This window comes from Diabrotica undecimpunctata, chromosome 4, assembly GCF_040954645.1.
Source record: "Diabrotica undecimpunctata isolate CICGRU chromosome 4, icDiaUnde3, whole genome shotgun sequence".
Lineage (NCBI taxonomy): Eukaryota > Metazoa > Arthropoda > Insecta > Coleoptera > Chrysomelidae > Diabrotica > Diabrotica undecimpunctata.
This window is the reverse complement of record NC_092806.1, coordinates 90,668,174-90,693,375: the sequence shown is the minus strand read 5'-3', so window position 1 is coordinate 90,693,375 and position 25,202 is coordinate 90,668,174. Positions and strand designations below refer to the sequence as shown.

Sequence of the window (25,202 nt, the reverse complement as noted above, 5' to 3'; positions counted from 1 at the left end):
TTTATAATTTGTGATTTCTCAAATAAAACCTTTTTTTAAAATACAAGTTTAAGTGCTCCCAACATTTCTATATATTATACTGTGTCCGTAAAGTCTGGAACAAATTCTTTTTTAGCTAAACATACCATTTTAAGAAATAATCCTGTAACACGTCGATTTTTGATTTTAGTTTACCGTATTTTAAAATAATATTCTAATTTACAGGGTGAATTACTTTCGACTAATGACGTCACCGTCATTTTTTTTAAATGGAACACCCTCATTTTGTCTCAATTTTCGGATTACTCTAGCTGAGCTGATCCCAAAAAAAATGTAACACATGTTGATTCAAATTGGTACAGGGTGGACAAAAATACAATAGTTTTGTGTGTGCTCATAAAGTAACACGTTAGTTATTAACAATATCAAAAATACTTATTGTCTAGCTCACAGAATATGAAAGAAATTATTTCTTATTAATTTAAAAGAAACATAGTAGGCTATGTTTTTGTTAAATGTCATTATCTGTTTAGTAATTTATTAATGTTCAGTGACAGTTTAGTACTACAATATTCTTGGTATTTGTAAATGTTTTAATTATGGCTTAGATTTAATTTGAAGTAGAAATGGAGTTAAGTGTAAAGCAAAGAATTGAAATACTTATGATGATTGGTTATGGAGACAGATCGCGAACTCACATGGAAGTGTGCAATTTGTTTAATGATAAATATCCAGAAAGACTTATAACGCGTTTAACAGTCAGTAAGATTGAGAAGAAATTTCGAGAAACTGGTACTGTTGAAAATTCACGAAAATCAGGTCATCCCTCTGCAAATGCTGATACAGCATTAGATGTTTTACTTAGTTTTTAAGAAGATAGGCACACTTATGTGCGTAAAGTTAGTCGCGATATCAGTGTTAGCAAAACAACGGTACACAAACTATTAAAGCTTAAAAAATGGCATCCTTATAAAATCAAACTTGTGCAGGAATTAAACGAAGATGATCCCGATAGAAGAATGCAATTTTGCGAAGCAATGATGGATAACTGCCACCGAGACACTCTCGGTACAAAACATTATTTTTTCTGATGACTCCAACCGTCAGAATTATAGATACTGGGCAAAAGAAAATCCCCACTGGATGCGTGAGCATCATACACAATACTCGAAAGAGGTAAATGTATGGGCTGCAATTGTAAAAAATCGAATCATCGGACCCTACTTTATTGAAGGTAATTTACACAGAGCAACGTAACTTAAGTTCTTAAGGGGGTATCTCGTACCTACTTTACGTAATTTGTTTCCCAGCAGACGTAATCTTGGAGGTTTTGATGAAAGTTTATGGTTGCAACAGGATGGTGCACCTCCACATTATGCTGTAGATGTTAGAAGGTACCTAGATGAAATTTTTCCGAACAGGTGGATTGGTAGACGTGGACCTATTAAATGACCAGCGAGATCACCAGATTTCAATCCTTTGGATTATTTTATATAGGGCCATCTGAAGAATGTTATGTATCAAACGAAACCAGCAAATATTCAAGAATTACAACAGAGAATTCGGACAGCAATAAACAATATTCTCAAGACACAATAAACAAGGTGCAACAAGAATTTGTACAACGTTTAGGTTACTGTCAAATACAGCAAGGACTGCAGTTCGAACATTTATAAAGTCATGTATTTCATCATATTCTGTCCGCTAGACAATAAGTATTTTTGATAATATTGTTAATTTAACTAACTCGTTACTTTATAAACACACAAAACTATTGTATTTTTGACCACCCTGTACCAAATTGAATCAACATGTGATACATTTTTGGAATCAACTTAGCTAGACTAATCCGAAAATTGAGACAAAATGGGGGTGTTACATTTAAAAAAAAATATGACGGTGACGTCATTACTCAAAAGTAATTCACCCTTTATATTAGAATATTATTTTAAAATACGGTAAATTAAAAAAAAAATCGACGTGTTTCAGGATTATTTCTTAAATTTCTCTGTTTGTCGATATTAAGAAAGATACAAGTGGAAATTTAAAATTTTATTTTTTGCTATAACTTTTACCTTTGTTAATATTTTTGGACAAAAATTAATAATTGGATGCTCCTAATTACGATTAATTATAATTTTATACATATTTTAATGTCACTGATATTTTTACAAAGAAAAGGTATACCTGATAGTAACCTCAAAATTTAACCGTTTTCGAGATAATCGCATTTTATAAGTCGCATATTTATCGCATAATAATTCTTAGTTGTGATATATGTGCGGTAAAGCACTGAGTATCTGAAGATAAGCATAATTCATAGTTTATTCTTATTAAAACAACTCAAAAGATGATAATGTAACATTACAAAATTTTTGTAATAGCTGCTAAATGTCTTATTGGAGAAAATATTCTTCATCTTCTTCTTTAGGTGCCGTGTCCGTATTCAAACGTTGGCCGTCATCATGTTTACAATTTCCCTTTTCTATCGCTTCTTGAGTTTCTATACTTACTGGCGATGTATTATCTTTTCCCTATTATAAAATGCTGAAAACCCAAAATATGTAGTTTATGTAAGATGGTACACCACCACATTCTAGAGAGAAGGCAGTGAGAACATACTTAAATATAACTTTTCTAAACGTTGGATTGGTCGTAGCAGCCATATTCCTTGGCAATGTGGTGAGATATTGATATAATTATTTAATGTATAAAAAATCCCAAAAGAATACTTATTATTCATTACGTAAATTGTTTATCCATTCTTATTAGGACAATTAGAAACTAAAGTACAGGTATTGAATAACACATATGTGTCTTGTTTCATATTACTTTTGCTACAAATCTAACCTTAAAGACTCAGCATTTTTACAAAAACATCATCGTTGGCCTAGAAGCCGATATTGTTATAAATATAGTAAATATACAGGCAATTTAGTTCAGCATAATATTATTTCGTTGGTTAATCATAATAGTCAATTTGTTCGATATGTAATTATAGTTACTCGTAAGCTGTAATGTAATCATATAAATAAGTAATGTCATCGATAGGTTATTCCGTGTGTATATAAGTAACCAATGAATGAGATACATCACAGTTTAATACATTATTTAACCTCTGCGACAAATAAGTAGTAGTTCCATAATATACCATAAGATTTGGATATGTATCCAAAAGAATATATTCATCCATTATACATTATAGCCACCACGTAGCCCAGAATTTAATCCGCTTGATTTTGGTGTATGGGGCGTATTAAAACAACGTGTCTATAAGATTCCCATAAACATTCGCAACCAACTATGAGAAGAAATAAATACTGCAGCAGTTTCTTTAGAGCCAATGATGCTATTTAATATGAGACAATTTTTTATGGAATATATTGACAAATGAATTAAAGAAAATGAAGGACATATCGACCACTTACTTTGACAAAAAGTTATGTTATTTAGTTTAACTATTTCTTAATTTGGTTTGTAAACAAAATGTTTTGATTATGACTTTAATTTAACATACAACTAAATATTATTCTGTTTTTTGTCAAATCCTGTTATTAATTATCCTGCTGATATATTTATTTTATTTAATATTTCGTTAACTATGTTTTACATGTTTTTTGTTAAAATAATTTATCTTTATTATTTTAGTCACAAATACAGGTAACTCAAAGAGCAAAAAAGTTAAGTGCAAATTTATACCACACATGTGGCGTATGTGGCGCCCTCTATTAGTTACATTATATGCATCAAATTAAAAAGTCTCATATTTAAAAGTACCCAGCTGTAAAATTTTATACATAAATGTTTACAAACATGAAAGTTATAGCGAAAAATTAAATTTTAAACTTGCTCTTTAACACCCTGTATCTTTCTTAATATCAACATTTTATTAAAGCAATTATTTTAAAATGTAGAATCTGCTGTTTTTTTTTTGTATAATTACTTAAGGACCACCCTGTATATATGTATATATGTATATATATATAGGTATGTATATATATATACATATATATATATATATATATATATATATATATATATATATATATGTATATATATATACATATTTATATATATATATATATATATATATATATATATATATATATATATAAAAAGTGCAATCCTAAGTGAATGAGATATTTTCGGTCAATTTGGAGATAAAAAAGACAAGAGTTGTGCTACTTTATCTATTTATTGAAGACGTTTCGCCCACTGTTCAATGGGCATCATCAGTTCATCTAAAAAAGTGTTAAAGCGATACATCTAATATGAAAAACAATTAAGTAAATGATCTTACCTCTTGCATGATCATATCATGCAATGATATGATCATAACAGTCAAGATCCCTAGCCTTGCCGTTGTTAATATAACATTTCAAAATTGACAATTACATTTTTTGATAGATTTTAGAATCAATCAATGTTTTCAAAAGTTAAATTAAAAAAAAATTAATATAAAATTACTTAAATTGAGAATCTTCCGGCGTTCTGTGTTTCTGTGTTTTTGCTGATTTATTTATTAGAATAATTTTTGATGTTTCTTCACAATAATAGCATCTTAATGCTACAGATCTTTTAAAGGTAAGATCATTTACTTAATTGTTTTTCATATTAGATGTATCGCTATTAACACTCTTTTAGATGAACTGATGATGCCCATTGAACAGTGGGCGAAACGTGTTCAAAAATAGATAAAGTAGCATAACTCTTGTCTTTTTTATCTCCAAATTGACCGAAAATATCCCATTCACTTACGAGTGCACTTTTTTTATATTAAATTAAACGGTCATATTCCTTAAAGATATATATATATATATATATATATATATATATATATATATATATATATATATATATATATTTATATATATATATATATATATATATATATATGTATATATACATATATATTTATATAAATATATATATATATATATATAAATATATATATAGTAATATATATATATATATATATATACATATGATTAGTATTTTAAAAAGAGTACTGATAAAGTAAATAAAATAACAGAGAGGCATTCTAATAAATGGAAATTGATAGAAGATAGAGTAGCTTATCAGAATCTCATAACTTCAGAACTGAAAGAAGTAGAACACCTAAATGAAAATCCGTATCTATCCGTATCTTTTTTAAGTTTTTTATTGACTAAATCTTTATTTAAATTTATGCTTCTAAAGGAAATAAGCGTTACATTAGTTTTAATATACTTTTTCTTAATTACCTAAATCGATTATAAAATCTGAATCTTTTACGCCCCATATAATGGCTAGAAGTTCTTTTTCTGTTGAGTAATTTTGTCTAGCTTTATTGAGAGTAAGATTTGCATAAGCGACTGAAGGATCATTTGATCTTCTTTAAAAAAACGGAACCAAGATCATAGTTGGTTTCATCTGTAGTTAAATGGAATGTTTTAGAGAAGTCTGGATATTGTAAAATAGACTCGGAACACAAGAGATTTCGAATGAGTTATGTTCTGAATTTTCGAAGATTGTTTGGGATCCCACCTAAGTTAGTTAAGTTGACCTAGCTAACAATGCAAAACGTAAGCTCATGCCTTAGAATTGAAGGAGAAAGCTCTACGTGCTTTGACATTAATTATGGTCTAAGATAGGGGGACGCGCTGGCGGGTCTCCTCTTTAATATTGCCTTAGAAAAGGCAGTCAGACAATTAAATATTAGTATAAATGAAACTATTTTTAATAGATCGACGCAAATTCTCGCATTTGCTGACGATATAGTTATAGTGGACAGAAGTCTGAGAGACATAGTGCAGTGTTTTACATGACTTGCGGATGCAGCAAGTGAATTAAGACTTGTGGTAAACGAGGAAAAAACCAAATATATGTTGTTTTCTAAAAACCCCCGAAATATCCAACAGAGAATTCAAATTGACAACCATACCTTTAAGCAAGTCAAAGAATTCACATATCTTGGATAGCTAGAAAATGCAACAAATACGACAAGCGATGAAATAAACAGACGCATAGCAATAGCAGACAGAACTGCTCACGGTCTCCAGAAACATATAAAAAATAAAAATATAAAACGTGCAGTAAAACTCAATATATACAAGACCTTAATCGTGGACCTTATCTCATTTTCCAAACATTTTCAAAACCAGAGGGCACAAGAAGCAGAGGACGACCACGAAGGAGATGGACTGATGATGTGGAAGAAGACCTACAAATTCAAAGGGTCAGAAGATGAAGAGAAGTTGCCAGGAATCGACAGGAGTTGCGACTTCTTTGTGAGAAGGCCAAGATTTACAATGGATTGTCGAGCCTTATATGATGATGATTATATCTCTGGGAATAATTGTACTGCCCTTTTCTTTCGCAATATTTGCAGAATTTATAAAAAGAAGACGGATTAGAGAAGTTCTTTTGATGATTTTTATTAAAATTTCGGACAAAGTGTTTTTTTTAACTGAATTTTTATTTTGTCGACAATTATATGAAAGTTAACTAGGTTTGTGGTATATATCGCCTGATTTTTGAGAAGAAAATTGATACTTTGCAATCTCTGCTTGTGATTTAATTTGTTGCTTCCCAACTAGAGCAAGAGCAATTGCGGACTCAAGACTATCGAGTTTGTAAAATATGACAAACAGTGATAGGTCTTTGTGTAACCCTATCATAAAAACATGCAAGGCTTGATTTTTGAGGGCTTTTAAGACAGCTTTTTTAGATTCACCCATGAGATTAGAGTGTAGAAAATTTATGACTTTAACGTATAATGTTTCAAATCTACTGGCATAGGAGACAACGTTCTGTTTGAAATCTTGTTTGCAGAAATTTAATTCGAGTTGCCATTGTGTGAGTACGTTTTTAGGGATTTACAGGGATTTATAAAAATGTCCATAAATTTTCGAAAAAAATTATATTCGTGTTTGTGGCATTGTAGATTTTGTAATAAAATGCATATAGGTACGTGAAATTATATCAACTTTTATTAGGGTAAAAATAAAACAAAAAGAACTTTCCAATATTGAAAACTACAAAAATAGAAATAATAATATGGTAAAACACTTAAATCATATTTTAGAATAATTTAATTTTCTTCTGAATCCTGGCTTTCATTTGGCTCCGGCAAATTGTCTCTAATATTGTTATCGACAGTTGCAGAATTATAAAAGTTATGATAGTTCTTTGGAATTATTAAATCATTACACATTCTCTGCAGATCTTTAAATTTAGCAATCGCAATTGGCAACTGCTTATCATAAGCTTTGTTAAGTCAACATTTTTGGGTAGCCTACGACTTTGCATGCCGTTTACTTGTTGAAATTCATCTCCAAAATTTTTTTTATAGGACATTGTCACCACGGCATCGGTTTTAATGTATCGTAACCAGCAAATTTGTTGCCAGGGAATTTTGTTCACTTTATAGTTCTGTATTCCAAAGGATTTGAAATTAAAGATGTCATCAAACATTATGAATCTGAGAAAAGGACGTGGATGTGTTTGAGCAGTTCTTATCATCTGAGCCCATTATTCGGTGAATAAACAGGAACATACTTTGATTTCTGTTCGATCTTCGAGTGGAGTAAATCACGCTCCATCGCGGTATGTCCTGATTCAAAAAACTTGTGATCAATAGTTTTTAAGTGAGTGTGATGATGAAAAATGTAAATTTTTTTATTGCCCGCCAGTCCCGTCCGACATCATTCGAACTTCAGTAATGTTTGGTTGATTAATAATGTAATTGTAAATACACGTGGATATCTCGTTTGATCCCCTTTTTCCTTGAGTTTCGTCCCAATGGTAACAGATTCCGTCCTGATTCCCTAAGTTGTAGACAGTCAGGTTGTAAATAGCCAATTTTTGTAGGTAAAATATTTGTCCTGTTCGACTCTTTGCAGTCGTAAGTACTGCTTCGAGGTCAAAGTTAAACGATAGTACCTCTGAATTATTCTTTGCAATTTTTTTGTCGTCGTCTCGAGCCTCACAAGTTAATTGTTTCCTTAACATGTATTTGTAAAGAGCCTGTTCGTGTGTTTTTTTCTTCCTCTGTCATATTTGCATATTTTAAACACTATTACACTACTCGTTTTTGGTTTTATGGAACCCCAAGTTATAAGTTTTTAACACTCGTTGATACTTTTCGAAAGAAACTGGATAGACATTTAATTCTGAGCACTTCGATTTGTACAATTTGTGCATAATAGAGACGGTTAGTAAAGAATCGGAATACCTTTTGGTAATAGAGGCTCTACAATAATAAGACTTCAGGGCTGCAAATGAAAGAATGTGCTCACGAATCAGCAGTTCACATCATGTAGGCGTTTATATTTACACACAAAACTGAGAATGTTTAACTGAAACAAGACAGCGAATGTAAACAAACACAAAATCCACACCGCCACAAACACGAAAGTGTCACTTTCGCAATGAACGCATTGCAAATGAAAAATACAGACTGACTTTCGTGAAAGTGCATACCTCCTTACCATCTCTTAGCCTTTAATCACATTCGTGGTTGTGGCACAGCATAGGAATGACTGAGACATTATTAGTGGTGGAAAACGAAAATTTTGCACATTCGTGGGTGTGGCATTGCACCGACGATATATCCTTCGATGTATGATTTTTAGAAAAACCTTTAAAATGTGGCTCATTAAGCTGATGGTCCGGAAATCATTGCAGTATACGGATTTTGTTTTCTTTGGTGTAGCAATAAGCGTTGACTTCACCCATTAATGATCTTGGTATTACTCCGTTTAAATATGTCATATATATATATATATATATATATATATATATATATATATATATATATATATATATATTTATATATATATATATTTATATATATATATATATATATATATATATATATATATATATTTATATATATATATATATATATATATATATATATATATATATATATATATATAATATGTATAACATTTAAATTTAAAATTATTCGGTAATGAAATCGCTACACCCAATTATTAATAATTTATTGAACAAACCGTCTTGCTTGTTAGAGGCACACCGTTGTACAAATAAGTTGTAACCAGTTTTATTGTTTATAATATTAAATTTTGTTTTATTACATATTTAAGGCATGAGTTGTTTGTAAAATCCTCCTTTCAAGCGCATCTAATTATTTCCATCAAAAATTCAACGACTTTAAAATTAGCAAACACTTCACCTTGGTTTACGCAACATTGTTCCGTGTACAAGACAAATGAATATAAATTGGACCGATTTTTTAAGAGCCTGAGGTATATTATAGAAATAATGGATATACTCACATTGCCTAATTTGTTTCAAACAAAGCTATAATTAGAATATTATTACCTGAAAAGTAATAAAATAATGAGTTACTTTCATTTTTATATTCTTGTAGGTCACGGGGAAAATGCCGTATACAATAAGCTATAGAGTAAATTGCTTTACAATTTATGCATGTGTTTTCTGTGTGAATGCGTGAATGTGTTTCTAATCATTTATACCTATTTTTAAGAGGCATTTAAACATAGTTATAAGTAAATCATACTTAATTATATATACGAATATCGCTAAATTACACGTATCAGAGACCACTACTCCGAGTCAAAGTGCTCCCTAGGCTTTCCTCCAACTACCCCGTCATAGCACGTTGATGTGCTCTGGGAGGTTACTTTCATCAAAATGCTTGCCTTTTGTTCCGGGTACAAGTGCCTACACGTGAAATATTTTTTTCAGATAGCCTAGAAAGTTAGAAAATCTTATACATATAGAAAATAAGATAACACCTGGTCAACTACTAATTTAATTAACAAACAACCGTACGAATTTAAATCACCAATGGGTACATTGTGTCTAAAAAATTAACAAACATGAAAAAGTTGAATCAATTTAATGCTTTTTGATAAAAATATTTTTATTTTTTTGCGTTAAAAATATATATGAGTGCAACGATGTCGATTTTTCCACACGCTAATAATTGCCTATGTTCGAAACATGGAAACTCAAACTAATTTCGCAAACTTCCATCGGTTGGCTTTGTGATTTGTTTATTATCACTGCAGAAGACAAAATTATAAATGTTTAAAATCAAATTGTACGTTCATTGAAATCATCAATATACGCGCGATCAAGACATTATCTCCTTAGTATTTTTCCTTGATGATTGTTGTTGCAATGACATTATTCCTTTTGACAGTCAGTCTTATTCCATTGCACAATCGAGGTCGATTAATGTTACGCAGCATAATGACAACTGATCCTACTTTTAATTGTAAATTGTTTGGTGGGAGTTCAGGCAATACCAATTAAATCAAAAACTTGGTAGGATAGTTGACTACGTCATTCTGCTATATCACCGGGCTTTCTCCTAAAACCACCCTCGCAGGGATGTAAAAACGCAAAAAACTCGATTTATCAAGAATCTGTACACCGAAGAAAAAAATATTTCAAGTAAAAAATGTAGCTGGCATAATTTTAAAGAAAAATGTTTATAAGCATTTTTTATGTATAGTGAACCGTTCTCTTAGAAACAACGCTTGAAGCGACTGTCAATTTTGCATTTCAGTTACGCGCGCGAAATCAATGTTCAATAAAATTTGTATCAGGTTGACGGTAAAAATTCGATATCTTTTTATTCAAGTGACCTATCGACAAAAATTAAAATGCGTTTTAAAGGTAAAGAGTTAAGCTTTCGTATGCAGTTTTTGTATTTTGCCGCAAATGAACCCAGAATATATGCAGGTGTTAAATAAATAAACTTGACGCGATTTTGCCATTTTTTATGATTCTCACGAGTCAATACAATCTAACCCTTTCATTGACTGGCCACTATAAAGTTTTGATATCTAGAACCTGACCTTTAATAGCTATAGCATGAAATTTTAGTTTTGAGTTTTGGCAACAAATGTGAGGTATTTGAAATATGCTTAAAAACGCAAGATTTAAACTATCACATAACAAACGATCTAAAACATCTAAAACTTTTTTAATTATACTAGTACGTTTTTCAAAAGAACAATACTTCTGCAATAAACTGCAGCCCAAACCGTCTTCTTAAATGCATTTCCCGTGACGTGTGATCGTTTGTAATGTAAAACATTAAAGTCTGAGTTTTTATTCATATTTCAAATGCCTCATATTTGTTACCACAACTTAAAATTGTAATTCCATGTCATAGGTTTTAAAGATTAATCTCTAATATTGGAAACTTTACTACAACTGGTCAATGAAAGTGATTAGTTTTATTGATCTCAACAGAAACGTAAAAGATGGCAAAAATCGCGCCACGTTAATTTATTTAATACCTTTATAAAATCAAAGTTAATTGGCGGCTAAATAGAAAAACTGCATACGAAAGCTGAACTTTGCCTTTAAAACCTTTGATTTTTGTCGACAGTACACTTGGATCAAAAAGTATCGAATTTTTACCGTCCAGCTGATACAAATTTTATTGAACATTTCGCGCGCATAATTGACATGCAAAATCAACCGTCGCTTCAAACGTTGTTTCTAAGAGAACAGGGTGCTCTTAGTATTTATGTCGACGAAATAGTTTACGCATAAAACTTCTTGAAATTTTTAAAGCTGAATGTTTGTAGGATTGTTCTTATTTTTAATCGAAATTAAAGTTTTTTGTGCATTCTTAGAAAAGTTATTAACAATTTTCACCAAATTAAATTTTGAAGTTATTTTTGCAATAATTAAGCAACCAACTAACAAAAAACCATTGCAAACCGTCATTTTAAATGATTTTTCTAGGCTTTTTTGTAAAATTGTGTGACGTTTCCATATAATTTACTGGTCTTTATCTTTAGTATTTAAAATAAAATAGTGATCTTACATTGTATATAAATTTTTAAAAGTAAAAAATAACGTTTGCATATTTTCTTTATTGCATATTGTTATTACCAAATTTATCAAAAGCAGTTCTTAGATACCTGTATCAACAAATGTTACGGGAAAATCCTTACTTTTCTGGCCTATAGGTAGGTCTAACAATTCGTCGTATAATATTTTCCATATCCCTATAATTGATAAGGGTGGTCCACCCACAAACATTTTTTTAATCTTTATAATATTTTTTATTTTAATTTTTTTAAATATTTTTAAATAAAAAATTATTATTTGGTATGTTGTTGGAAATGTCCATGTATATAACCGTCGCGGAGGTAATTTGAAAAAGGTGTTTGTTATTACGAAGTTTTCAATTTGGCAAAATTGAACCAATCGATCTCCTCTGTCATTTCTGTTGCCTTGGTCTGACCCACCTTGGCATTAAGATCGCCCATAATTATGTTAATGTGTTGCTTTTTTATTGTTTTCAGCATTTCTTCTAAATCGTTGTAGAATTGTTCTATTTCTTTGTCATCTTTATCTGCTGTTGGTGCATAGACTTGAATAAGATTTATTGAGTTACGTCTTTCTTTAATTTGTATTAATATTAAGCGCCCTGAATAAGGAGTACAGTACAGGTAATCAGAGAGTTTTTCCATTTCTTTGAAATGATGATTCCAACTCGTAACGATGGGTGTTGTTGTCGATTCCGGAGTAATAAAATACGCAATCATTTCGTGTTGAACATTTCCCAGATCCTGGCCATTGTGTATCGCTGATTCCTAAAACATCGATGTTTAGTCTATTCATTTCTTGTTTAACATTATCCAGTTTTCCTGCAGAGAACAAACTTTTAACATTTCACGTTGCAACTCTTAAAGTTGTTGGTTTCTGCGCTCTTGTACAAGGATTTCGCATGTTTACGACAAAGTAAGCCTTGTAGGAATATTCTCAACAACAGACAAACAGACAATTTTTTAAAACAATCCTTGTGTAAATCGATCGGGAAATCTACAGAGACAACCAACTTTAACTTGTATTTCGGAGAGAAGTATGGACAGCTTTAGGAGCAACAGCAACAAGTATGGTTTGTTTAATAGGAGTAGTAATTGCACCAATTAAAAAGCTAATAACCTAAATCACCTAATACGAAAAATAACTAATGAACTAGGGCTAGGTAGTGATACTTAGGCATAATTTATGTCCATAAAAGATATTTATATTGGTATGGCCTACCAATCAGTTCTTAGAATACGGATGGGAGAACAATAATTAAAAGCATACTAAAACTTTTTGAAATTTTGGACTGAAACCGTATACCAGACCCGTGAAGAACGATAAGATGCCAACTAGATACACTGCCAACAAAGATGACAATGATAAAATTAAAGTTGAAAATGAACTAACATTTGAAGTACTTGAAGGACAAGCTTGGTTTCACTACTCTTCAATTTAGTAATGGACAAAATCACAAAACAAACTAAAACGGTAGGACAAAGATAAAAGCTAAGCAGCAAATAATTAAAATCCTTTGTTATGCAGACGACACTATCCTGATATCGAATAACGAAGAAATAACCTACAGCTAATAATACAAACATTCAAAACAGGGGCGGAGACATACAATGCCATAATATCCACATCTAAGACCAAATATCTAGTAGTGGCAAGAGAACTGAGATAATGCAAAATAAGAATTAATTACGAAATTATTGAAATTTTGCGGAAATCTTAAAAACAATATAAAAAAATAAACAAATCAAACAGATTACGTATCACCGTATCTGAAGGATGCCATATATGAAAGAATAATGATATGAGATTAGATCAAAAAGTATGCATATAAAAATAACAAAAAACTTTTAGACGCAGAACACCAAATAAGAAATAAAAGATCTTTAAAATATCCAGGATATTAAACTATGTGCAATACAAAAAAGCAGAGACTGGGATCAGTATGTTACACGAAATAATAAATAGATACTAGCTGGATAATCAGGAATACGATTAGCTGACAGTAACGTCACAAATATAACTACAGGCTTAAAAATTGTAAGTTCTCCTCCAATACACAAAAGTGTACAATCTGTGCGTTCATCTAGTGATACAGAGATTCAAGTAATACATTTTAAATATGTGCACAACTGAACAACTGTAAATTCTATAAGAGAAACACTCGCTCATAAATGTTTATTTAGGTGCTGGTATTAATTTTATGCGAAAATAAGTTATATGTAAATTTATCAATTAATAAAAATTACTGTGTGTGTATGCAATCAAATTACGGTACCTATGATGTTGATCTAACACTTCTTCTTCTTCCACAGTGCACTGGGGTTGACTCGGGGACAGAATCTTCTTAAAGCCGCGTCGTCAGGTTTACACAAAAATATTACTGAAGTGTTTATCGCGCTGATTTATACAAGACTAAGACTGAACTGCGTAGCGTGTCGTCTTGTAGCGTTGTAGCTTTGCTCGGTTCAGACTGTTAGGGGGCGGATTGTACAGGTCCGTATTAATTCACGATTATAAGACAGACACACACGTTAATTAAAGAATTAAATATAAAAATAAAATAATAAAAATTATTAATAAAAACTAAGAATATGTGTGGAGGGACGTAACAACAACAATATCTTAGAGTGTCCATTAGCAATTTGTCGGCACTAAAATGGACTTTATATTAGGATATGAATGAATAAATATGAAATAGGGAAAAAAATATTAAATAATTAATATGAAAATTGTTGTACATTTTCAAAATAAAAAAACACAAACTTAATTAAATTTACATATATATGTATATATATATATATATATATATATATATATATATATATATATATATATACCGGTATTTAAGCGCCACGCCCTTCCGGTAAGGATCTATGGAGGAGTATCGCCGAGCCGCAAGCCCTTATCTCTTGCCGTACTGCTCCACCATAGGCCGATCAGACACCAGCATATTCTAGTCTAAGCCGCAGATTCATCTAGAATTTTAAACTGCTGAGTTAGCCTTTTTTATTTTTCTGTACACCGTGCTGGGGCTCGAACCCACATAGAGCGAACCATTCGACAGTGAAGCGAATGAGAATCGGCCGCCTAGCCCGGTTGGCTGTCTGACCTATTAAATTACCAAATTATCTATTAATAATTTGCCTATATACTATTTATCGTATGGAGGAGTTGTTAACGAGCAGACAGATATGGATGATTCAAAGTATTCACCATTTTTTTATATTTTGTAAAATGTGTGAAAAAAATATACTTATGAACGCAAGGTACCTACCATTTTCGATAGAAAAAAAAAATTAAAATAAATTTTTTGATAGTCATCAAATTCACCACAGTCAGACAATACGAAAAGTTATTGTTAAAGCTGTTAGTAAAGGATCCTGAAAAACATAGCTGGTAATCTATGAACTTCGTTTTTCCGACACGTTCGAGTTATCAAACGCGATGAATGACTTAAATTTATCATCAGAACATTTCATTTTCGTGTTTTTCTTATAATTTTTAAGATTTTTAATTAAAAAGTATCTATAAATGTTCGGCATGTAGTAAAATCGACATGATTTGGGAGAATTAGAGGAAAAACGCCCCAGAACCAAAAAAGTCGCAAAGGAAAACCGTGTCAGACTCAACTTAATCAGGCGATAAGTTTTAAGAAAGTAGGTACCTATCTATCATAAATTTTTCTGCTGACACTCTAACTTTATATGGTTGATGTAGTATGTATTTATATAGAGTTAAAGTTATTACAAATTTTTAGAATAACAACAAAAGTTTTAAAAGACCATAAAATACAAAGTTATCTTTTATGCTATTTTTAGATTCTTGTTTTTGTTTAAGTGTTTCCATACTAATTTTTAGTTTTATTAAACACCGCAGTAACATTTACTAATAATGAGCATCAAACTATTTTGGGTTTGTTTTTATTCACATTATTTCTGTTTGGGAATTTTAACCGCATAACCATAGCCATAATTTTTGTTAACGACCGAAAATTCCCAATAAACAGTGTCAACCGCTTGTATTTTTATCAAATTTTGGTAATTATGGTAAACAAGTTTATGATAATAATTAATTAGTTTTAATTTAAATATTAATGTGCCTCATCAGTTTAAGTCAAAGTATGCGACGCTTTCTTTTACTTTACAATCAAACATTAAGTGTAAATAGTTTTTTAAAATAGCTGAATCAATATTCAGGAATAGACCTGATAACATTTTTAAATCAGACAACAAACGACAGAGAGGTAACTATAACAATTCGTTAGGAAAGGAAAAGCAACAAGAAACTACATCAATATGCTCTCCTGGTATGACAATAACGAGTTTAAAACGTTTGTTCCTATTGTCCTTTATTATTCGGTAAAGGTACCATATTGTGGCCGTTTTCGGGGCCCTCATTTTGATGATAGACTGGAGGATGGAGGGGTTCGATAGACTGGGGAGCTTTGGTTCTCGGAGGAATTGTCCCTGATTTTCTGGCACCAATACTCATCACCTCAATAAATTATATACGAAAAATGTCCACGTAAGTCTCTACAGGTTGGAATTAATTCTTTTGTTTGCTTTCCTTTTAAAACCACCAGAAGAAAGGTAAAACAAAAAAGGAAGGCTCTTAGGCCATGGCAAACTTTTGACTTTAACTTTTCGGGATTAGTTAAGTTGATATGGCAAGGTGAAGGTAAATTTACAAACAGTTGTGAGATTGACCACTATATTTTTCTGAGAATAAACCATAATAACTGTAATTTCTAATTCTACTTCCAGTTCAAGTCGGAAATCATTTTCAACAAAAGTCATTTTTAAAAAAGCTATATACACTGCCGAGCATAAAATTAAGGTCATCCCGTAATTTAAATTTCTTTAGACATCATAATTCTTTTTTAACTATTTCCGGTTGTAACATAGTTTATTAATAGATTGCTTAAAAAAAATGAGTTGCTACTGTTTCGATAAGCATTTGAAATAAAAAGGACCCCTTACTCTAATTTCTAAAAACCATTATCAGCATAGTTTTTCTTTCTGTGGTTTTAACGTAAATTTTAAATTGTTTGTGTAGTGTTGTTACTGTCAGTGTATTGCAATGAGCATAATTTCTTTTGTAACTGCAAGAATTGTGGCGGTATTAGAAGATGGTCACGATCAGCGTAAAGCTGCGAGAAACATTGGTGTAAGTATCTTGAGTGTGCAACGAGTATGGTAACGACACGAAGATATCGGTTTGCTTAGTCGAAAACCCAGTTCAGGTGGAGGCAGAATTACAACTAGACATGACCGCTTTATCGGCAGTTTCCCTCTGAAATTACCTGCAAGTGAGAAATGTAAACGTAAGTAAATGGACAGGTAGGAGGCGACTTCATGCTGCTCGGGTATCTCCTCGAACCAGAGTAACTGGACCGTCGATTACTCGTGAACATTGAACTGCCAGATTGAATTTTTAAAGAAAACAAAATCCGTATCCTAGAATGATTTCCGTACCATCAGCTTAATGAGCAACATTTTAAAGTTATTTCTAAAAATCATCTATACATCAAAGGATATATAGACTATTCGAAGAAAAAATCAGCCGTACATAGTTTGATTTTCGGAACGCAGTGGGTACGAAAAAGGCTCTCTTTAGCATACAAGTGCTATTTTAACAATGTTGAGAGGTGAATTGCGATATTTATGCATGCTTCATTAATTACCATAAAGCATTTAATACAGTAAAACACGACAAGCTGATGGAGATATTAACACATATTGGAATAAACACCTGTGATCTAAGAATTATTAGCAATCTTTACTGGAATCAAACATCGTCTATCCGTACAGAGGCAGGAGAATCCGATGATATCAAAATCAAACGTGGGCTCCGACAGGGATATATACTATCACCCTTGCTATTAAACATATACCCTGAGGAAATCTTTCAAGAAGCAGTTGATGTTGAAGCCGGAATTCGAATTAACGGAGAATGTATCAATACCATCAGATAGGCGGATGAAACGGTGGTATTCGCTGACAGTTATGAAGCCCTCTAGGAGTTAATGAATAGAATCGCAGAAGTGAGTCAGAGATATGGACTTTCACTGATCATTAAGAAAATAAAATGTATGATGATCTCTAAGAAGGAACAGCAAATTGAAAGAATCAGTGTGAATGGTCAACCAATAGAAAGAGTAAAAACATACACCTACCTTGGTAAAATCATCAATGAAAATTCTGACCATTCCCTAGAAATAAAATCTAGGATAGAGAAAGCAAAATCTGCATTTCAAAAAATACCCATAAAAATCAGGTTACTACGATGTTATATCTTTTCTATACTGTTGTACGAAGTTGAGTCGTGAACTCTCACAGACGCTACCTGTAAGAAAATTGCGGCTTTCCAAATGTGGCGCCACCGTAGAATTCTGAAGATATCCTATACCAACCACGTTACTAACCAGGACGTTTTATTAAGAATGCAAAAAGGAAAAAAACAGTTGTTAACCACAATAAAAAAAATCCAAAATTGAATACCTCGGTAACATCATGAGGAACAGCGAAAGATATGGGATGCTGCAATTAATTATTTAAGGAAAAGTAGAAGAAAAACGTGGACCAGGAAGGCGAAGAGTTTCTTGGCTAAAAAATCTACGCACGTGGTTCAACACAACCACAAATCTTTTCAGAGCCGCAGTTTGCAAAATACAGATTGCCTTGATGATGGCCAACATCCGAAACGGATAGGCACTACAAGAAGAAGAATGTGTTGCCGGGCGACTTTCATTTGGTGGAGTATCACTTATGACATGGGGAGGCACATTGTTTGACTCTCGCACTAAGTTAATCTTTATCGAGAATGGGATATTGACTGCGCATAGGTACGTAATACATGTTCTAAAAGACCATGTTTTACCATTGATGATTATTCTTGGAGGCGACACAACATTTATGCATGATAATGCACGACCCCACACTGCTTGGATACTTACTGAGTGACTTGACGAGGTTTCAAATTACACGATTTGTTTGGCCTGCTCCCAGTCCACATATCAACTCCATAGAACATGTTTGTGATGAGATAAAGAGACGTTTACATAGTCATGTGCCGACCCCCAGAAATTCAAGAGATCTTTGCCACATATTGGTGCAGGAATGGAACAATCTTCAGCAGAATATAATCCAAAATCTAATACAAAGCATGCCTCGTCACTTAAAAGCTGTTATTACTGCCAGAGGAGGGAATACTCGCTACTGAAGTTCTTAAAATTTCTTTTGTTTCAACAAATAGCACAAATTAAAATTGTCCCTTCTCAATATTTAGTATATCAAAGGAAAATTGATTATTTTCATTACATTTAATAAACTTTGAAAAACAAAACGTTGTTTTCCTTAAGCAATCCATTTGTAAACTATGTTAGATACGAAAAAAAAAACAAAAAGAGTAATAATGTGTAAAATAGATTCAAATTACGGGGTGACCAGTGCTAAGCAATGGTGGAATTCGAATTGAAATGGCTCTCGGGTTAAACCACGGTGATTATCAGACTGTTAAACACCTGAAAATGTATTATTTGTATGTAACATATTTATATTGAGGAGAAATCGATATAGAATATACTATAACTAATTTTTAAAGGCAAAATAGAATGTCAGAAAGGTATAGGAAAACAGGCTTCTTGGTTAACAAACATTCGGGAATGGGCTCAGATACCAAATAAAGGATAATTATTTCATGTGGCAGAAGAGCTAGAAGGCTTTGCAATGGTGATCGCTAACGTCAGACAATTTTAATACGGCACATGAAGAACAAAATATAAAATATACAAAAAAATTTTTTTTTAATGTGCACAACTACAGGGGTATTGGTGTTAATTTTTTCAGGTGTCAGGGTCAAGATTTACACAGGTAACATATACAGACAATACAGAATATATACAAACAATTTATTAAGAAACAGAAACGAAATAGACTGGGTTTAAAAAAAAAAGTAAAATATCTTTACGATAGCAACATGGTACAAATTAAAATTAGCATTGAATACTCAAAGGAATTTGAGACCACAAAAGGCTTACTGCAAGAACGCTCTACGTCTCCGAGACTAATTAAAATATTTCTAGAACAAATTCTAAAAACTATGGAAAAGGAAATGTCAACATATGAAAAACCATTTAGGGAGAGGTACTTATATACAAGTTTCGCAGATGACGAAATTATAACTTCGTAAGGCGAAGATCTAGTATAGATGCTTCGAAAACTGAAAAAAAATAAACAAATACGGACTAGAGAAAAACCTAGATATTACCCTTCTTCTTCTTCTTCTTCTTCTTCTTCGCGCGACTAGGATTACTCCTGTTTGTCTGCCTCTTATTCTGTTTCAGTCGTTGTTGACTGTACATTATCTTTTCACCTTTTTGGCAGGCTTCCAACGGGTCTTCTGCTATACGGCTTGTTGTTTTTACAGATGTTCGCTAATCTATCTGGTTCCATTCGGTTAACATGTTCGTTCCAGTTTTTTTTTTGTTTTTATCCACCTGTTAATATTTTGAATTTTGCATTGTTCGCGTATACTTCTGTTGGTTTGTCTGTCTCTTAATGATATGCCCGCTATTGATCTTAATACTTTCATTTCGATATTGTTGATTTGTTGTCTCGTCTTTCTTGTATCGGACCTTGTCTCCGCTGCATATGTTAGGATTGGTCTTACTGTCTTGTATATTTTCATTTTGCTTTCCATGGTCAGGTATTTGTTTCTCCATATGGTTTCTCGAAGGCAACCACTTACTCTTGCCGCTTTTATGCTTGCCTTGTGGTCTCTGTTCTTATATCCCTGTCACTAGTCATCTCTACTCCTAGGTATTACCCAATATTTAATGATAAAACAAGAGTCAGTAAAATCGTAAAAGTGGAAGAAATTAAGAAAATTAAGGCTCTACAAAATTTACGAATCCTAGGATATAAATAGAAACACCGACGAATACATAATCAGTAGATTGACGCAGACAAGAACATGTATTACTTAAGCATACACAGGGTAATATGGGATGAACAGATTATTAAAAATACAAAAAAATAAAATTTATATTATCATAGTCCGAAGTATAGGATTAACATATGAAGCAGATAACTGTGTAACAATCAAACGAAAAAGTACAGAATTACTGCAGCCGAAATGGACTTTATGGAAAGAAGCTGTATATTAGATAAATACCATATTAAAACTGAAGAGATAAAAAGAAAAATAACACTGGAACAAGACATATATATATATATATATATATATATATATATATATATATATATATATATATATATATATATATATATATATATACATATATATAAATATATAAATATATATATATATATATACAGGTATATAACTGTTTTGGATGGGTTGGAGTCAATAAAAGGGCTATTGGTTAACTATTTTTTTATTCTCGAGCTTTCAATTGTGTTTACAATTATTATCAAGAGCTAAAAAAGACAAAATACTTACAAGGTTGAACTAAAAAGAAAAAACAATTTTTGTTAACTTACCAAATAAAAATTAGTTTAGTAAAAATTACTGCTAATACATTTTCACAATATTTAATACAAAAATGTTTCAATCCAATAAATGTTTCTCCGAAAATTTTTATAATTTTGAAAACATTTTTTTAATAGAAAAATAATTGAATTTATAAATAAGTTCAAATAGCAACCAATTACAAATAGCCTCAATGTCATAAATGCCAACATAAAATTTTTATTTTTGACAATTATATTGCCAAAAGTAAAATTTCGTTTAAACATTATTTTTTGTTTAGTAACAAAAAGAAGAAGATTTATTCACCGTTGACAGATGTCTGAAAGAATGTGACAGATATATGGAGAATTAAATATGACATTTTACAAGTTTTATATATAAATCATAAAGAAAGAATATAATTATAAATTTTGCTTAAATTTTGAATTTCTGATCTTTTGTTTAAACTATTATCACTTTTGCTAATACAAACCATTTCCAAAAAAGTCCTTTTAAATTTATTACTTTCATTACATAAAATTTTAATGTTATCAAAATCCATAATATGGTCTTTATCGATTACATGTTCTGCCAAAGCACAAGATGGTTTTTTAATTCTGCAATCACTTTTGTGAGAAATAATGCGATTTGAAAGATTTCTTCCGGTCTCACCAACATATTCAGCCTCACACTGAGTACAAATAATGCTGTATACAAAATTCTTTTTTTCAAATTTGTCTATAGGATACCTATTTAGTTTTAGAATATAAAGATGAAATAGTTTTGATGTTCTTTGTTGCTATTTTTATATTGTCAATAAATTTTAGTGTTTGTATTAATTTAGGTGTTAATGATGGTATAAAAGGTAGTGAATGATAATATATGTTCTGATTGTTAGATACAATGTTTTGAGATTGAGCAAAAAATGGTGTTAAATTATTTATATTACCAATATTAGAAAAAAGCATCCTATGTAGCATATCTGGAGGATAAGAGTTTTCAATTAGAATATTTTTTAATAATTGAAGATCTTCTTGTAGATAATCTGGATGAGAAAGTTTTAAAACACGTTCTTTTAATCCTGTTATAAGGTTCATTTTCATTTTATTTGGATGGTGAGCGTAATAGCTTATAAATCTGTTACTACATATGGGTTTTCTGAACCATCTGGTTTTCAACATATTGTCTGTATTTCTTACAATTCTCATGTCAAGGAATGGTAGAGAATTATCTACCTCTTCCTCAACTGTAAATTGTATATGTTGATTATGACTGTTGAAAATGTTGACTGTTTCATGAATTTTGTGTTTAGGAAGTGCCAAAACTAAATCATCTACATATCTCTTAATAAAAGGAATGAAAAAAGTGCAATTACTGATACAATCACTGATAACATCATCCATGACATAGCTACTTAGAATGGGTGAAAGACTAGATCCCATAGGACTACCAAAAATTTGTTTATAAAATACACCATTAAATATAAAAATATTAGAATCAAAAACAAAAACTTTGTTTTATTGTAACCAATAGCCCTTTTATTGACTCCAACCCATCCAAAACAGTTATATATTTGTTCCAAACGAGTCACAAGTACTTCTTTTTTCTTATTCTTATATACAGGTATATGTATATATTTATATATATATATATACATATATATATATATATATATATATATATATATATATATAAATATATACATATATATATAAATATATATATATATATATATATATACATATATATATATATATATATATATATATATATATATATATATATATATATATATAAATATATACATATATATATATAAATATATATATATATATATATATATATATATATATATATATATATATATATATATATATAGGTATATACCTACATACCTATTTGGAAGAAAAAAGTTTAATTTTAATTTGGTATGGACATGTAAAAAGAGCAAATCAAACGGAATGTATATAAAATATTTTTGGTTTTTCTATATGCTTGTATCTAAAGTAGGTTTCACTATACTTTCAAATAACGCAAAAATTTATAATCTTCAGTTCTACACTTTACATATAAGAAGTGTGTACTAGGTATATCCATTCTTTCTTTAAAAATCTTTTCAATAAAATTTTGAAGCATAAAAATATTATCTGGAAAGTTAAAATACACTGACAACATTGGATTTAATGTTCTCGATAAAACAGTTTTTGTTTATTCCCATATATTATCCTCATGAGAAATTTGAAAACACACAAAAGTGAAGAAAATAATTGAGAAGAAAATAATTGAGAAGTAATTTATTTGTTTAATTTTTAAATTCTCAAATTTTTTATTGCAACTTTAAAAAAGTGGTATAAGAGAAATACATTTAGTAGATACATACCTTATTAAAAAAATCCAAATATAAGCAATAGTGTCTCCAGCCACTACAAACAAACAAACTGAGAAACCTTGTCTTGGGCCGCCCTAACTTATAACTTCAACAAAAGAGAAAGTAATATGATCCAAATACATCAAGTACGCGAGTATTTGAATATTTTGTTCTTGGAGTAAAAGTCCTGGTACCCAGCATCGCCGCTGATGGTAGGGTACCACCTCTTGCAGTGTCAGAAGGAAGTGCGCCAATTAGAATACCCTTGATGAGGTTTTAAAATTGGCATCGCTTTGGGTTTTAATACGACTATGTCACTAGTACGAATCGGATTAGATGTGGTTGTAGTGATATGCAGGTTTTGAAATTACATTGCATAAAAACGAATGAAATAAAAAATAAAGTGTTATATATATATATATATATATATATATATATATATATATTTATTTACATAAATATATATATATTTATTTATATAATATATATATATATATATATATATATATATATATATATATATATATATATAAATATATATAAATATATGTATATATATATATATATATATATAGAAATATATATACCGCTGATACGTATTTCGACCTCCTTAGGTCTCGTCAGAACGGTATAGTCACTGCTCTATATAGCATCTGCATAGTGACTATACCGTTCTGACGAGACCTAAGGAGGTCGAAATACGTATCAGCGGCTGTCGCTGCCCTGTATCAAAACAAAAATCTAATACCGTCATTATGTTTTGTTACCTACTTCCTTTGGAGTACCAGAAACTGAATTCACTACGAATTTTGACCAGGATGAACGGCATGTGGAATGCAATTTTAGATTCCCTTGCCGAGTATTTTATCCAGCTATTTGTTTCGCAAATTGTAGGAAACACAGCGGCAAAAATTTAAATTCGGTTTCGCTAGGTAGAAATCGTTTGATTTCTCTTTTTGTTTTTAGATGGCGTAGTTAAGTCCGTATATAGTTATTTTAATAACTATTGTCTAGGACGAGAGAGATTTTTGTTTTGGTGCAGAGCAGTGACTATACCGTTCTGACCAGACCTAAGGAGGTCGAAATACGTATCAGCGGTTGTCGCTGCCTTGAATCAAAACAAAAATCTAATACCGTCATTATGTTTTGTTACTTACTTCGTTTGGTGTACCAGAAACTTAATTCGCTACGAATTTTGACCAGGATGAACGGCATGTGGAATGCAATTTTAGATTCCCTTGCCGAGTATTTTATCCAGCTATTTGTTTCGCAAATTGTAGGAAACACAGCGGCAAAAATTTAAATTCGGTTTCGCTAGGTAGAAATCGTTTGATTTCTCTTTTTGTTTTTAGATGGCGTAGTTAAGTCCGTATATAGTTATTTTAATAACTATTGTCTAGGACGGGAGAGATTTTTGTTTTGGTTCAAAGCAGTGACTATACCGTTCTGACGAGACCTAAGGAGGTCGAAATACGTATCAGCCGTTGTCGCTGCCCTGTATCAAAACAAAAATCTAATACCGTCATTATGTTTTGTTACTTACTTCGTTTGGAGC

The 25,202-nt window shown here is 30.9% G+C and overlaps 1 protein-coding gene across 3 annotated transcripts in view; it reads right to left on the bottom strand.

Annotated features, from left to right (window-relative positions):
- Positions 1–23,867, bottom strand: part of LOC140439760 (peroxidase-like) — a 489,498-nt gene extending 465,631 nt beyond the window's left edge. The window contains exon 1 of one of the 3 annotated variants that reach the window (XM_072529901.1): positions 23,660–23,867. The gene's annotated coding sequence lies outside the window, so the exon portion shown is untranslated. Of the gene's footprint in view, positions 1–14,083; positions 14,209–23,659 lie in introns of those variants that run through there. The other 2 variants (XM_072529899.1, XM_072529900.1) reach the window with 2 other exon arrangements.
- Between the last annotated feature and the right edge of the window lie 1,335 nt (positions 23,868–25,202).